The sequence below is a fragment of the Amia ocellicauda genome, chromosome 19 (assembly GCF_036373705.1).
Source record: "Amia ocellicauda isolate fAmiCal2 chromosome 19, fAmiCal2.hap1, whole genome shotgun sequence".
NCBI classification, from domain to species: Eukaryota; Metazoa; Chordata; class Actinopteri; order Amiiformes; family Amiidae; genus Amia; species Amia ocellicauda.
Genome location: NC_089868.1, coordinates 15,946,921 through 15,963,823, shown reverse-complemented (window position 1 = coordinate 15,963,823; position 16,903 = coordinate 15,946,921).

Below are 16,903 nucleotides of genomic sequence, written 5' to 3'. Positions count from 1 at the left end.
TATGGTGAAAGAAGTTCCGTAAATTGCAAATGTCACAAAAGAGTGTGTGTGTGTGTGTGTGTGTGGGGGGGGGGGGTTACAAAGATTTCCTCTCGTGGTGTGTTAATGTCATGTGAATTTGCATTGAGTTGTTCAATTTACTTTGAATTACTTATCAGTTTATTTCCCCCATTCAAATGTTCCCTATGAAGATTTTTGCCACTAACACAACAAAGTACACTATGTGCTGTTGTTTTTATTTGTTCCAAAATTTATATTTTAAAAGAAAACCTTGTGTTACCCATTTTTATTCTAGTATTGTACATTTGCACAGCTCAGACAACAGACCGATCTCTCTTTGCAAAAGGAGTGTCAGCATACAGACTAACTTCAGATATCATATGTATACAAAGAGAAGTCCTTTTTTTGTTCTTTCGGATAGAGGATTTTTTTAAACCAAATGCATCGTGAATAGACTGATACAACTCCCTGTGGTTTTCTGCAACAAACTTCCTCAAATTCCACTGCACGTTCTACGGGAGCCAGCACTCGATCCCAATTGCCAAACCAACCGAATGCGCCTTGAAAGTGGGGAGTATTTCACAATATTTTGCAGTTTTGGCTTTAAAACAATTTCTCCTCAGTCATTTAATCGATTCCACCAGGAGACGGGGCAATCAGCTGAAATTCTGCATCTGCTGAATCACAACAATCCCCAGAGAACAGAATATGAGCTTGGAAGCATTGTTAACTTTCAGTGACATTATTAAAGCAAGGCTCTTCAACGACTTAAAACAATACAATAATGACTGTATGTGGAGATTTTCTGTACTGAAGCACAAAGTTTTGAAAGCAGTCCTGTATATGTTTATTTAGACATGAGAAAAATAAGAGATAATGTTCACAAGACAAAACCCTGGACATAATACCAGTCTTGGTTTAGTCGCTGTGTCCTCCCCAGTTTTCCAATATCACCAGTTGTGCCACGTCCTACTTTGCGACCTATCTATAATTTAAGCAAGGTCAGAAGCAGAGGGAGCTGGGAGAGGTCTTCTCTTGCCCCCAGTGGATGAAAGTCACAATGAGTCAGAATGAGGCAAAAATGTGTTCTGCATCAGGCATCATGGTTTAAAACATCTGCAAGGCGATCTTTGTCCAGAAAAGCGACAAAATCCAAATTCCTCACAGCCCAGTGCGTGGCGGCCGGTGGCCTTTTGGAACAGGTGACATCACGCCTGCTGATTGGCCGAATCACTTGATCAGGAGAATCTCGGGGGCTGCTCATGTCAGCTGTTATTAGTATTGCCCTTTCATTGACTGCTCACATTAAGGAGTTTTCACGTTTTTGTCCCCCCAGATCCGAACGGTTTAGCATCACAAGGCCGCTTTGTTATTCAAACGGCATAATTGCGCCCTGATTCAATTGATGCCGTGCTTCAGTCAATTATGTGCCAGCATTATCTCCCATGTGACTTGCCTGGTTGCAGTAAATTGGTGTATGATTTATTTTTTTATTTTGTTAATGAGTCTTAATTTGCAAAATGACACACGCCGGAAATTAACCTCATCTTCACATGCAGCAGGGAGAGCGTCAGTCCGCGGCACGTGGTCGATCCGAACACCTCTTGTGCTGGGTATGATGGCGAGGTGAACGTCATCAGAATCCTAAAAGCCTGGTGTTTGAGTGCCACAGTCTCTGTCAGTTTTACTGGAAGCTTCAAGCAGTCATTGAGCAGCAAGCTGTTTAGTCATTCCAATTAAGCTGGTAATTGGGCCAAATATGTTGCTCAGAGCCCAGAGAAAACAAAAAACAGAAGACCAATGCCTCTCTCTCTAGGAGCAGGGTTGAATGGAAGCAGATCCCTGAATTAAAGCGTAGTATATGTGGTAGTAGGAAGCTGTTGAAAAAAGACAAAATAACAAACAAGCAAAAAACCTGTCACTGATCACGACTGAATAGGAGCATTGTCTCAACGTTGTCTGCGTTCAAAGACTTGCGAAGTGTCAGTTGTCACCTCAAAGCAGATTGCATTTACAGAACAGTAGACTTATAATCTATGGACTGTATTTGACCCAATTAACATAAACAATAATAATAGCTACTTATGACAGAAGTTCATATATAACCCTGTCCTTCATATAAAATGTTTTAAATCCCATTAAACAGCTTGCTTTAAGGCTCAAACCAAAAGCATGTTATAATAAGGTTTTGAAAAATAGATTGTGACTGAAATGCATATGAACCACATCGTGTTGGTAAATACAAAACATTCATTACTAAAGCAGTGTGGATTAGGCTCAATGAAAAGCGGATATAAGGTCAGGTTCTATGAGAGAGCTCTTATTGATGAATGTGTATAAAATAAGGAAATGCATTCAGGACAGGACCAGGAGAATTGCACAGTGACTGGAATTAGTCATGTTCGCATGGATCACGGAGATGACTCATAAAAACTACTTTCCCGGTCTTGTATGACACACGCCGTGCATGTGCTGAACAATGATATTAACGGTCAACACGTTCCCTTGTGGAAAGACCATATTTAACAATGTTTCTGGTACATATTGTCTGTGCCTCTTTGTCAATGTGTTTTATGAATCTGCAAGCAATGAATGGACTCAGAGGTTATTAAGTTGTACAGGAGGATAAGTGAGATGCAGGGTTGACACAAGGAGCCAGATTAAAACAAAACTTTGATCAGCCTGCTGAATGCAAAATACAAATCCGTATGCAATGGCAGCTACATTTTGTCTCAGTTGCTTCATTCTTCTAATCATGAATAGAACTGCTATCAGGTACAGTTTGTAGTTTGCTTGTAGTGGGTGGGTCAGAATGTGATTTAATTTGGTTTTAATTAAGTAAATGGAAACTAAATTAATATAGACCCTGTAGTGTGTATGAATGTGTATACATAAATAAAGAAAATGTTTGTGTGCACATGTGTTTGATTATAAATAATGGAGGGGTTTTTGATGAGATGTCAATTATTGGGTGGAATTTATTTGCATCTATGCTGTCCTAACCTATGGATACGCACTATATTGTCATTTAATGTTGGATGGCTACATTTATTTATGAAGTTATTTATTAAATTAATATCTGTGTTTTGAGTTAATTTGGTTAATTATTTTCTGTTGTTATAATCCTATTGTAACTGTCTCAGGCTATTGCAATCACATTGCTTCTTTAAAAGCTATTCCTAACAATTAGTTCTAAATAATTGAATATTGTATATTTGACTACATATTTACACACTTTGCCTGCACTTATCCAAGTAACCTTGGTCACCGTTATCTAATCTAATGGTTGTATATATTCTTCAGACCAAGATATCTACCAAACTTTAAACGTGGTATATTTTTCCATTTTATGAATTATGGAGAATTCATAGACGTGTTATCTAAGATTATATATTTTTCTGTATGTGCCCGATGTCAGTAGCTATACAGAAGATATGCATTTCAATTAAACCTCCTTTGAGATGTTTTATCTTATCTACCATTTCTGTTTCATGCCTTGCCCAGCAATGGTTTAAATGATTTATGGTCATATACACATTTGTAATACAAATGCTGATTGTGGTTGATTTCTCTCCAAACCCCTAAACACTATTCTAAAAGTTTACTTCTTTAGCATTGGCTAGGTGATTGATCATGCCATTTCCCAATGTATGAACTGGCAAAGTCCCTATAGCTGTACCATTGTTTTGGACTATAGTACTTGCCACCAATTGTAACCCAACTTATTTTCTAAAAAAAAAAAGTATTAATTCTGTTCAGTAGCTCTTTGTAGTTAAGGATTTATCAGCTCTGTTATCCTGTGTCTCCTGACATGCTTGGAAAGCTTCTTTAAAAGGAACACTGCGAAAGGAAATAAAAATACATAGATGACCTGAAGCTGAAAACTTTTTCATTTCCCTGCAGACTTGATTTAGCCATTGTGGGGGTTTGCTTCATCACTCACTCAATATGCCTTTAATAAGCTGACCTAAACATTCAAGTCCAGAGGTCCACACAGGCCATTATCATAATGGGTTGGTATTGCTCAGGGGATGCTTTGTCTACACTTCACACTTTAAAAAAAGGGAAGGGCATTTCACAATTGCTAAAACACGGAGAGCGGGGGATTTTGCAAGACATCTGTTGGGGAGGCACTAAGGGAAGCTCTTGAGGAGTATAAGCTTTCTTTCTCTTGTTACTCTTACATGCAACTGGTCTTCACAAATCTTTCCAGACAAGGGATGGTATCCATGCATAAGGGCGAATACAATACACGGCTAAAACCTGTGCCTACCTTGCCAGCTGGGTCACACTGTAGCTGTAGAGAAGGCTTACAGAAATGCAGAGTTAAGCAGTGCATTCTTGTGTTGCTTGGCAATATAAGGGGTATTGGCAGCAGATGCCGGATTTCCAAAACGGATATGAGGCCTGGAAGTTGACAAGAAACTGATTGATGTGTCAGTTTATTTATTTTAGAAATGAGATTTGGCCTTCCTTCTCAAGCGATGAGATTCTTACCTCCAAAATACTACTGAGAATCCATATAATTAAATTTACACACTAAACAGAGATTAGGTGTTTTCTGCCTAAATTGAAATCTCCCTAACTTTTTTTTTTGTAGGAAAAAACAGTTCGTATTAAAGCTGATTGGAAGTTGGAATATTTCACAGTGGTTTGCTTTGGGTAATACGGACACTCAATAGAGCCGAAGAACCGGACAAACTCAAAAACCAGTGTGGGCAGCAAAACAAAAGCAGGCTTTGTGACGGTGCTTTCATCAATGCTTATACGAACCACGTGGGAAAAAAACAAACAGAACATAAAGCTCTGTAAGAAAGCTTTTATCTTTTCTTGACTCGGCAGCATCCTAACATGGTGACCCCATCACATAAATGCAGTCAGACAGCCCAGTCCACAAACATGCAGAAGGGAGGGGTGCTCTGATGGAATGGAACCACATGAGATCAATAACGTCAGCCTATTATTTCTCCTGATAAACTTCCATTAGTGACGGATGTTAACATGACCTTGTGAAGTAACGACGACAACAAAAAAAAGACCATTATTCATATGATGCCAGTATAACTTTTTTTCCCCCCTTTTATTTTGAGAGCTAGTGACATGTGAAAGGCTTTTTGTGAATCCATTGGAGGATTGTCTTTGAGGATGCACAGACTGAAAATATTTTTTACAAACTGTTCTTTTATTTTGTGAAAATAAATAGGTTGGTTCCAATAAATAGATTTGAAAAGAATCTGCCATAAAACAAAACAACAACAACAAAACGGATTGTGTACATGTATTGAAAGCATGCCATTAACAATCAATCCATCATTCAAACCCAAATCAATTCTGATCCGGATCATATTGACATTCAGAGGCTCTTACAGGAGTTACACTGTGGGAACGACGGACAACACACACATCCTAAGTAACAGTTTTCCCTTATAAAAATATTAAACGGGGAGTAAAGAATAGAAGACAAAGGATTACACAGTCTAGGGCTTAGCAACCAACATCATTATTTTGCGTCGTCTCCATATTTGCAAACCAGTTCAGAAAACAGTCTCTCTTGTCAGGAAAGCTTAGTTGCACAGTGGAACGACACACAGCTGCCTTTGATCTCGGACGATCTGACAATCACAAACCAAATGACAACCTTTAATATCCACCTCCCAACTGTGCAACTACAAAAGCCTCGCTTAAGACTAACCGTAACTGATAATAATTTACATATAAATTAACAAAAACATATTTTGTCTATACTTTTCCATATTTATAGTATAAAGACATCCTAAGCCGTTCATTTGTCCTGCCTTTGTTGAAACTTGTTATACATTTCTCCACACAATTTGTTAATAACTGGTTTCACAGACCTTGATTAGCATTATACTTGGACTACTCTATCTAAAATAAGATTGGATAGTCCAGCTGATATGGGTCTCTGACACCAGCCCTTATATTTTATAATATTATTATGCCAATCTCATTCTCTTTCTGTGGAAACTCACATAAATTAATAGGCAAGGTGTTTTTTTGATACATCCATCCTTTATGTACAGTATATTTTCTAATGCACTTAACAAATAAAGCCAAGTTTGAAAGTAGGATTTAACCAGATGATGTTATGTTTAGGGATTCTACAAGACCTGTTAATGTCAAATATGTGTATATTGGCAATATACATTTTTTAGTGAAACAAAAAGATAAAAAAATACATTTTACCTTGTGTGATTTTTCTAGTGCTGGACATCTTACCTGGTGTATCACTGAGAGATAATGCTCTTCCTTTCTTCCATATTGTTCTGTTCATATCTTTCAGGAGTGATCTTTTTGGTTGTGATTTTTTTAATCATCTCTTTGAATTGCTCGCTCATAATCTGTTAGGTGGTGAAAGGACTTTTATTTGTATAGATGTTTAGATACCACAATGTTTTATTTGACATGGGTTTCATTATACTGAAATGAACACTGCTGGATGTATTTTAATAATGTAAAGTATGAAATGCTGCTCTGACTGAAGGTCAAGGTCTTATGCAAAAATTATAAAGAATGTTCAGCTATAAATTATTACAAGCCTTGATTACACTTCAGCTTACATGTAATATTGAAAGGGAATTTATTTTTCTTTTTTTTTATGTCTAACTCAATTTACTCAGCACTGGCAAATAATGATCCTTCAATTACATTCTAGTGTAAACACCATTAGCCTAATAAACATCAAATTTATTTAAAATCCTGTACATTCAGTAGTATAAGAGTAGTATGCTCGGTCCCTTATGTTTGCTGATGAATGCAGAGGCATATCTGAACAGGTTTTTTTTCTCGGATGAAGCTTCTGTAGCTAATATTCCAAAATTGCTTCTGTCATTAACAGTGTTAGATCTCATTACCTCCTTAACATTAGAGAGTTATTTAACACAATAAAACAAAGGTCTTCCATCATGTTCTTTTTGCTGACAAGGTCACTGTGCATGTTTTCGGCGATGTCTTGTATGTTTTGCCTGTCTACATCATAAACACACATTGATTGATGCAGCCATTACATATTTCAATGTTCTGTTAAATGACAGCACGCCCTTGAGGCCTGCTAAACCACACTGACCCTGGGCAAGAGCCTTAATGCGGAAAGAGAGCATTAGGGTTATATGAAATGCTGGGGGAGAAAAAAATTAGATTAATCTCGCATCATTATGGAGTAAGGAGGCGGGTAGGTGTGTTATCTCTGTGGGGCCTGACATTGTTAAGCGTCTATCATGGAGGGAAGAGAATGGATAGCCAACCCTTCCCCTCTGGCTTGAAATCAAGTAAACACATCTTATGACATTTGCTCTACAGATGAAGCTGATGATAGAAGGTAAGAGCTTATATGAGATAAAAGTAGTCAGAAAGATTAATAATTAAATTCACTAAGACCTGGTTACCATTATTTCCCATTTGCACGTTATTTTCAAGGTACCCTGACAATCACAGTGTATTCATGAATCAAATGCTTTGCCGTTTTTTTATATCTTCTGTCAGATACACTGATGAAGAGATAAATGGCTGATGTATTGGTTTAAATCGCAAATCTGGGGAACATCCTCTGCCTGCAGAAGCGTTTCTTCCCATCAGCCCAGGATTTCATATGAAACACATGGTTTTGAACTACACACACAGATGCCAAAGACACAGCCTATGTTGCTCTTATAATCCATATAATTTGACTTTGACCCCCCCGTGAAGTTTGTCCTTTTAGCTGTTCCAATCTAAGATACTGCTTCGAGCTAATCCTTTTCCCTCAGAGATGGTCTCCAGCCAAGTACTGTACATCACTTCAAGATGGGATCTCGTATACTCTTGTGTCTTTAATACGCATCTTCCAATCCATCTTGCCTATCACATGTCCACGCTGAGTTTTCATTTCTTCCCCATCTCTAAGCTTTTCTCTGTATAGGCAGGACACACAGCTGTTGCAGACACAGCTAACGTGCCTTTCAAACCACATAAAGCAATCTAGAGAGCTTAACAACATCACACAAACACAAAAAGGTTTTCAATAGGCAAACAGCACCTACAGCTTTGTTTTGCACATAACCTGCTCTCCCTGCCTTGTTACACATAATTTTCCATTGTTAATTTATTTTTGTTAATGATGAGGCAGGTATGCAGAAAATTAGACACACAGTGGAATCGTATTCATCTTTTTCCCCCAGTGGTTGCGGTAAGCGTACATTGTTCAAAGTATTTTACTTTAGTAGCTATAAGGATACCAAGTGTTCACACATATAGTAATAACAGACAATTGCCAAACAACATCAGTAACATTAAATACAGTAGAGTTTTGTGGTTAATTACCAAAATTAGTAGATTTAAAGCCAAATCCTGTTATAAAATGTGATAAAGTAAAATAATTTAATTTTGGAAATGCAACAAAATCGTCATATCCTAGCCATTGATGGGGTGTGTCTTGACCAATAGACACCATAATAATTCATTAATCGGGAATAAGTGAAGATCCTGTATGAACTAATTCATGTTGTATCATACTCGACTTGTTACAATTGGCAACTCATAAATGAAGTTGTTGTCTTTTCTTGAGGGCAAGTAGAAATAAAACTAACTTGTGATTTCGGTAGACTCTGGCACAGCTATGGCAACAGAAACACGTTCGGAGGAGAACAAAGAAATACTTACTCCTCTGGAACTATAATAGGGAAGGTCAGAGGACTAGGACAATCTAACATTATGTTAATAGGCATGTTAATGAGGTTGATGATAAATAAATGTTCTGTACAATATTCCCTGTTGTAGAACCTAATTATGCCATTACTCACATATACAGACAATTGTACAGAACACCTTTAATATAGCAAGCAGTTTTATTATTATTATTTTTAACCCTAATATACCCAGTTTAGTACATCTCTTCAATGAAACAGGCCATTGTATTTATTGGCTAATACCCACCCAGCTGGGGGAAATTCGATTTTGTCATTTAGAGCATTTTATGAACTAGATACCTTTGCACCATTCCCTCGACTTTCTTCCCAAATAGCATGTCTGCTAGAAAAGCTAATTCCTTCTTATTTCCAACTCATCACTATAATTCCATGGAGTCATGCTGTCGATTCACCTGTTGGCCCAGATAAATCGTTTATTGAGATTAATTCAGTATACACTCACCTAAAGGATTATTAGGAACACCTGTTCAATTTCTCATTAATGCAATTATCTAACCAACCAATCACATGGCAGTTGCTTCAATGCATTTAGGGGTGTGGTCCTGGTCAAGACAATCTCCTGAACTCCAAACTGAATGTCTGAATGGGAAGAAAGGTGATTTAAGCAATTTTGAGCGTGGCATGGTTGTTGGTGCCAGACGGGCCGGTCTGAGTATTTCACAATCTGCTCAGTTACTGGGATTTTCATGCACAACCATTTCTAGGGTTTACAAAGAATGGTGTGAAAAGGGAAAAACATCCAGTATGCGGCAGTCCTGTGGGCGAAAATGCCTTGTTGATGCTAGAGGTCAGAGGAGAATGGGCCGACTGATTCAAGCTGATAGAAGAGCAACTTTGACTGAAATAACCACTCGTTACAACCGAGGTATGCAGCAAAGCATTTGTGAAGCCACAACACGTACAACCTTGAGGCGGATGGGCTACAACAGCAGAAGACCCCACCGGGTACCACTCATCTCCACTACAAATAGGAAAAAGAGGCTACAATTTGCACAAGCTCACCAAAATTGGACAGTTGAAGACTGGAAAAATGTTGCCTGGTCTGATGAGTCTCGATTTCTGTTGAGACATTCAAATGGTAGAGTCAGAATTTGGTGTAAACAGAATGAGAACATGGATCCATCATGCCTTGTTACCACTGTGCAGGCTGCTGGTGGTGGTGTAATGGTGTGGGGGATGTTTTCTTGGCACACTTTAGGCCCCTTAGTGCCAATTGGGCATCGTTTAAATGCCACGGCCTACCTGTGCATTGTTTCTGACCATGTCCATCCCTTTATGACCACCATGTACCCATCCTATGATGGCTACTTCCAGCAGGATAATGCACCATGTCACAAAGGTCGAATCATTTCAAATTGGTTTCTTGAACATGACAATGAGTTCACTGTACTAAACTGGCCCCCACAGTCACCAGATCTCAACCCAATAGAGCATCTTTGGGATGTGGTGGAACGGGAGCTTCGTGCCCTGGATGTGCATCCCACAAATCTCCATCAACTGCAAGATGCTATCCTATCAATATGGGCCAACATTTCTAAAGAATGCTTTCAGCACCTTGTTGAATCAATGCCACGTAGAATTAAGGCAGTTCTGAAGGCGAAAGGGGGTCAAACACAGTATTAGTATGGTGTTCCTAATAATCCTTTAGGTGAGTGTTTATTCAAATTAAACAAGCCCATACATGCTTTCTAGCACCTTCTGTTTCACCTCATCCAACACAAGCTCTTGCTCTTTTGTCCAAACGTTGGCTGGGCATCACAGCCTCTTTCTTTCATCTCCTTTTCTTTTTAAGAAGTCAGAGTTGTTTTTACAGTAAGAACTGTGGGATGTCTTCCTCTCCATTTGAATGAAGCGCGATCTTGCTCTTTGAGTGACAGTCCATACAGGACAAACATACAGCAGGCGCCTTATCTTATATTATTGTAATTGATGTTTCACAAAAGCTGGTCCTTATGAAATATGCATGAAAGGCAGAGAAAAAGAAATCAATTGCAAACAATTTAGTTGCTTGCCGTACATTTGAAATCTAACACGTTATCGTATCGTCGGTGTGTTTTCATTTCCATATCTTTCAGCCTGTGCGACTGCTATGGTAACTCACGGGCATGTGGTGCATGTTTTGTGCAGTCATGCCGAATGGTTCCTTGTCTGCTTAATGTCACAGTAGCAACTAACTGCAGTCAAATGATGCCATTGAATGACTGACAGGCTATGAGAGAAACTTGTCTTTCAACAAACCATTTAGATATTTCCCTGAGTCATGGAGAGGTTGTTACCAAATGGATTCCAACACTGTTACTTGTGCTAGAACTTATGATGTGGATTTCGGCTTCAAGCTACTTTATCAGTAATAGTTTTGACTTATAGGGAAGCATTGTTTTGTTTTATATCTATGATTCCTTTGTAAGCTTTGATAAATACACACGTATATATAAAGCTCTTATAATCAGTGCTATATATATATATACAGTATAAAGTACAATATATTATATATTATATACTTAACAGTGATTGAGATTACTTGTAGAAGAGAATTTCGTGCTTCTTGCCTCGATTTCAATGCCTTTTCATCGATTAATACAACCTCAAAACAAGAAAATGTATTCAGATAAAAGGTGCAATGGATAGCATTTTTTTCAAAGGGTGAAGGGTGTCAATAGCTTTGACTGAAGATTATGTCTGCACAATTTAATTGACGTGGCTTAACTCCTCCCTCAATTTGTACATATTCTTCATATGGATGTATTTTATTACGCCAGCTGCATTTTGTCAATTTCTGTTTATTGTAATGTAGGGGACTTCTTTCTTTATTCACAGTTAACATTCAGCTTCAAATTCAAAGTGTTACTCAAACTCCTGTCAATCATCAATTTGTTCACTGAAAAATAAAATAAGGTAAAATTTCTACCACCATAATATACAATAGTAAACTATTATAGTGTTCTAGCATCCCTGCCAGTCATTATAATTAAGGCCATACAGTACTCCTCAAGTATTGCCATTCAGAATCTGAGATATAGACAAGTATTACCTCTTTGTAATAAATACGTCCTGTTATTTCATTCCTTTTTTGAAAGTGATTGATGAGTAAAGTGCTACAAAGTAATTGAAAATCATACAGTTCAGGTAAGGATGTTTCTAGATTAGGAGCCTTCTTAGCACAACAGCTTTATTAATAGTGTTCCCTCTCAACAGATTCTCAGAGGAGCAGGAAAATAGATTTTGCAAAATTGGCAAATCTTCAGCAAAGGCATTCAGAGAAACTGCACTTCACATCACACCAAATAACAAAACTAAATCCTGTTAACAATGGTGCTTCTCCTACAAAATCAATCAGCTTGCAAACTTACATGAAAGGTCCCATTGCTTTAGATTCTGTTATAGTCCAAAACGCAGACAGTTCTGCAGTGCTGTACAGTAAACTGACATAGCATGATTTACAGCATGATCCATAGAACATGCTTGGACTGTTTATGTGGGGTTTGTATTGTACACACCGTATTGTTAATATAAAGAAACTTGTCACGAGTATAAAGACATGTACATTTTTGAGAATACAGCTACTTCTGCAATACATAAAGGTGGGGATAGTAGTTTATGATGTTGCCCTTTACTCTAGGCCCCCCAAAAATACCCTACTCATTACTAAAAGACAAAAAATGACAGGGCTATAACTTTCCCACTTACAGCTAGATTTTGTTCCTGGAAGAGTTAGCTCATTCAGGTGAACTCAAGTGATGCAACATTTTATTATAGCCATATACACTCACCTAAAGGATTATTAGGAACACCATACTAATACTGTGTTTGACCCCCTTTCGACTTCAGAACTGCCTTAATTCTACGTGGCATTGATTCAACAAGGTGCTGAAAGCATTCTTTAGAAATGTTGGCCCATATTGATAGGATAGCATCTTGCAGTTGATGGAGATTTGTGGGATGCACATCCAGGGCACGAAGCTCCCGTTCCACCACATCCCAAAGATGCTCTATTGGGTTGAGATCTGGTGACTGTGGGGGCCAGTTTAGTACAGTGAACTCATTGTCATGTTCAAGAAACCAATTTGAAATGATTCGACCTTTGTGACATGATGCATTATCCTGCTGGAAGTAGCCATCATAGGATGGGTACATGGTGGTCATAAAGGGATGGACATGGTCAGAAACAATGCTCAGGTAGGCCGTGGCATTTAAACGATGCCCAATTGGCACTAAGGGGCCTAAAGTGTGCCAAGAAAACATCCCCCACACCATTACACCACCACCACCAGCCTGCACAGTGGTAACAAGGCATGATGGATCCATGTTCTCATTCTGTTTACGCCAAATTCTGACTCTACCATCTGACACCGTCTGGCACCAACAACCATGCCACGCTCAAAATTGCTTAAGTCACCTTTCTTTCCCATTCAGACATTCAGTTTGGAGTTCAGGAGATTGTCTTGACCAGGACCACACCCCTAAATGCATTGAAGCAACTGCCATGTGATTGGCTGGTTAGATAATTGCATTAATGAGAAATTGAACAGGTGTTCCTAATAATCCTTTAGGTGAGTATATATATATATATATACACAATATACCTTGCAACTCACTGAAGGTTATCTTTAATAATGTATTCATATTACTAACACTTCTTAGTGTTTGTGGTCAGTCCAGAGTTCATTTACAATTCCTTTTTGTTGGTGGTGGTGATTACACAAAACAAACTGTAAACACAACAAAGCCAAGAGCTTTTTTATATATGTTATTTTAGCTTCAACACTATGAAAAATCTCTCCCTGCAATCCCCTGCCATCAGCTTCATATAGCGAAAGTGTTTTTACTCTAATCTGCTGGCCAGACAACTACACACTAGAGCACTTACCCTGTACAGAGTAATCTACAAATAAGCCAATCAGACACAGCGGTTGTTTTAGCAAGCTGCTCACACCTACAGTTTTCCAGTTTTCTGCTGTAACTGTTGTATTTGTACACTATAACAATAACATGAAGTAGTCCCTTTAAAAAGTAGCCATGTATGTTTCCCTAAAAGCCATCTTTAGCAGCAGTGGGATTTATATATAACGCATGGCTCTTGAGGTGTTGGTCCAAATCTCTCCCAGGAATATAATGTGCAGTTTCCTGCAGATTTCCCTAAGGTGAGAATTTAACAGGAGTTCATCACATATGTAGGCTATATTTTTCCTCAATTTCTCTTCATTTAATAGAATATAGAACATACAGTACTGTGCAAATGTTTTAGGCAGATGTGAAAAAATGCTGTAAAGTAAGAATGCTTTCAAAAATAGACATGTTAATAGATTATATTTATCAATTAACAAAATGCAAAGTGAGTGAACAGAGACAAATCTACATCAAATCCATATTTGGTGTGACCACCCTTTGCCTTCAAAACAGCATCAATTCTTCTAGGTTCATTTGCACAAAGTCAGGGATTTTGTAGGCATATAATCAGGTGTATGATTAAACAATTATACCAAACAAGTGCTAATGATCATCAATTCAATATGTAGGTTGAAACACAATCATTAACTGAATCAGAAACAGCTGTGTAGGAGGAATAAAACTGGGTGAGGAACAGCCAAACTCAGCTAACAAGGTGAGGCTGCTGAAGACAGTTTACTGTCAAAAGTCAAACACCATGGCAAGACTGAGCACAGCAACAAGACACAAGGTAGTTCTACTGCATCAGCAAGGTCTCTCCCAGGCAGACATTTCAAGGAAGATTTCAAGGGGTTTCCAGATGTGCTTTCCAAGCTCTTTTGAAGAAGCACAAAGAAACGGGCAACGTTGAGGACCGTAGACGCAGTGGTCGGCCAAGGAAATTTACTGCAGAAGATGAAAGACACATCATGCTTACTGCCCTTCGCAATCGGAAGATGTCCAGCAGTGCCATCAGCTCAGAATTGGCAGAAAACAGTGGGACCCTGGTACACCTGAAAGACCTGAGGTCTTGTCAAATTTAAATACATTAAATGACATCAGCTCTGCATAAATATTCAAATGTATATGATGTATATATATTTCCTTGAATGGAATATATAAAATGTTGTTGTATAGTTCTGTCTGTCTCTCTCCCCCTGCACATCCACTTTTCTGGTTCCACATGTAAAACACGTCGAACCACTCTCTCCCCCACAGTCTTTGTGCATCCCAGAATGCTTTGCAGAGGAAACGGTGACGTCACCCCCGGTGCTTGGTAACCCTACACTCCAGAGGAAGTAGAGAAGCAAGGACCGAGCCAATCGACATGCACATCCGGGACACTGCCCTCTGCTGATTGGAGTTCACTCTGGTTTTCTTCCAGGCCGGCCTGATTAAAAGACTTCTTTACCATTTGCAACACAACTCCTGCGCTGCCGTTTTCGTCAATACAAGAGGGTTTCTTCAACACCCATCTACTGTCCGGAGAAGTCTGCTCAGAAGTGGCCTTCATGGAAGACTTGCAGCCAAAAAGCCATACCTTTGACGTGGAAACAAGGCCAAGCGACTCAACTATACATGAAAACACAGGAACTGGGGAGCAGAAAAATGGCAGCAGGTGCTCTATTTCCAAATGTGAAATATTTGGCTGTAGCAGATGGCAGTTTGTTTGCCGGAGGGATGGAGAACGGTACACGAATGAGTGTCTGCAGGCAACAGTGAAGCATGGTGGAGGTTCCTTGCAAGTTTGGGGCTGCATTTCTGCAAATGGAGTTGGGGATTTGTTCAGAATGAATGGTCTCCTCAATGCTGAGAAGTACAGGCAGATGCTTTTCCATCATGCAATACCATCAGGGAGGCATCTGATTGGCCCCAACATTATTCTGCAGCATGACAACGACCCCAAACATACAGTGAGAGCAATTAAGAACTATCTTCATTGTAAAGAAGAACAGGGAGTCCTGGAAGTGATGGTTTGGCCCCCACAGAGTCCTGATCTCAACATCATTGAGTCTGTCTGTGATTACATGAGAGAGAAGCAACTGAGGCTGCCTAAATCCACAGAAGAACTGGAGTTAATTCTCCAAGATGTTTGGGCCAACCTACCTGCCGAGTTCCTTCAAAAACTGTGTGCAAGTGAACCTAGAAGAATTTATGCTGTTTTGCCAAACACTGATTTGTTCTCTCACTTTGCATTTTGTTAATTGATCAATATAATGTATTAACATGTCTATTTTTGAAAGCATTCTTACTTTACAGCATTTTTTCACACCTGCCTAAAACTTCTGCACAGTACTGTATATGGGATAATTTGTTTTTAAATGGCACTGCGTTTCAGTTAACGGTTTCTAAATTGCCTTGACGAATGCATACAGAAGTTATCCTGAGGTACTTTCAAGTATTGTTATTGTTCTCTACTAATTAAAAGTGAATACCTTGCATAACATTCTCACCTTGTTTAATTCAGAATGACAAATACAATATTAGCCAAAACAACAACTAAGGATCATGTAAACACTCCTGAGGCATACGCTGTATGGAAGAAAAGACAAATTCCATTAATGTCTATTTACTTATGAAAAAGCCATCGCAATTGGAATTAACTGCTATCATTTTGTTGCATGATTTTTCAAATGGATGCTATTTTATTATACAATTAGAAAAGTGTTTATATGTTTTATTGATATCCTAATATTGCTATGAAATAAATTAATGTAGTGCTAGGCGTTGCATTACTTGGCCATTCAGGCTCCCAGAAGCCCTGGAAGGATGATTCATGCTGAAGAAGCACCTGACACACAGGATGCCCCTGATTGGCTGGCTTCCTGTTTAAAAGCAGGAAGTGGGCACCCTGAGGAGAGAAGCGAAGAGAAGTGAAGCTGGGTAAAGAAGTGTTTGGGTCTTGGACTTTGGCTTTTCTTTTAGATTAATTTGTTTGTTTTTTCACTCTTCCCCCCTCCCCCCTCCTTTATATTAGGTGTGTGTTTAGAGAGGGTTCAGTTTTCACAGTGTAGTTAGGCTTGACAAAGAGCTAGGGTTTTGTTTTGGTTTCCTCTTTCACTTGAGCACTTAATCTTCACCATTGCATCTTCAATCACCCCCTGTTCCTGGGTCTATGTCCTGAGGAGGCCCTACCTATTACAAGAGCCCATGGTGTTGCATGATGTATTTATAATATTATAATGCTAATGTGCATAAATCAGTCCTTGTGCCATGCAGTTGCCACAGCCTACTGACAGGGTATCCCTATTGAAGCAAACTGTTAGGTTTTTGTA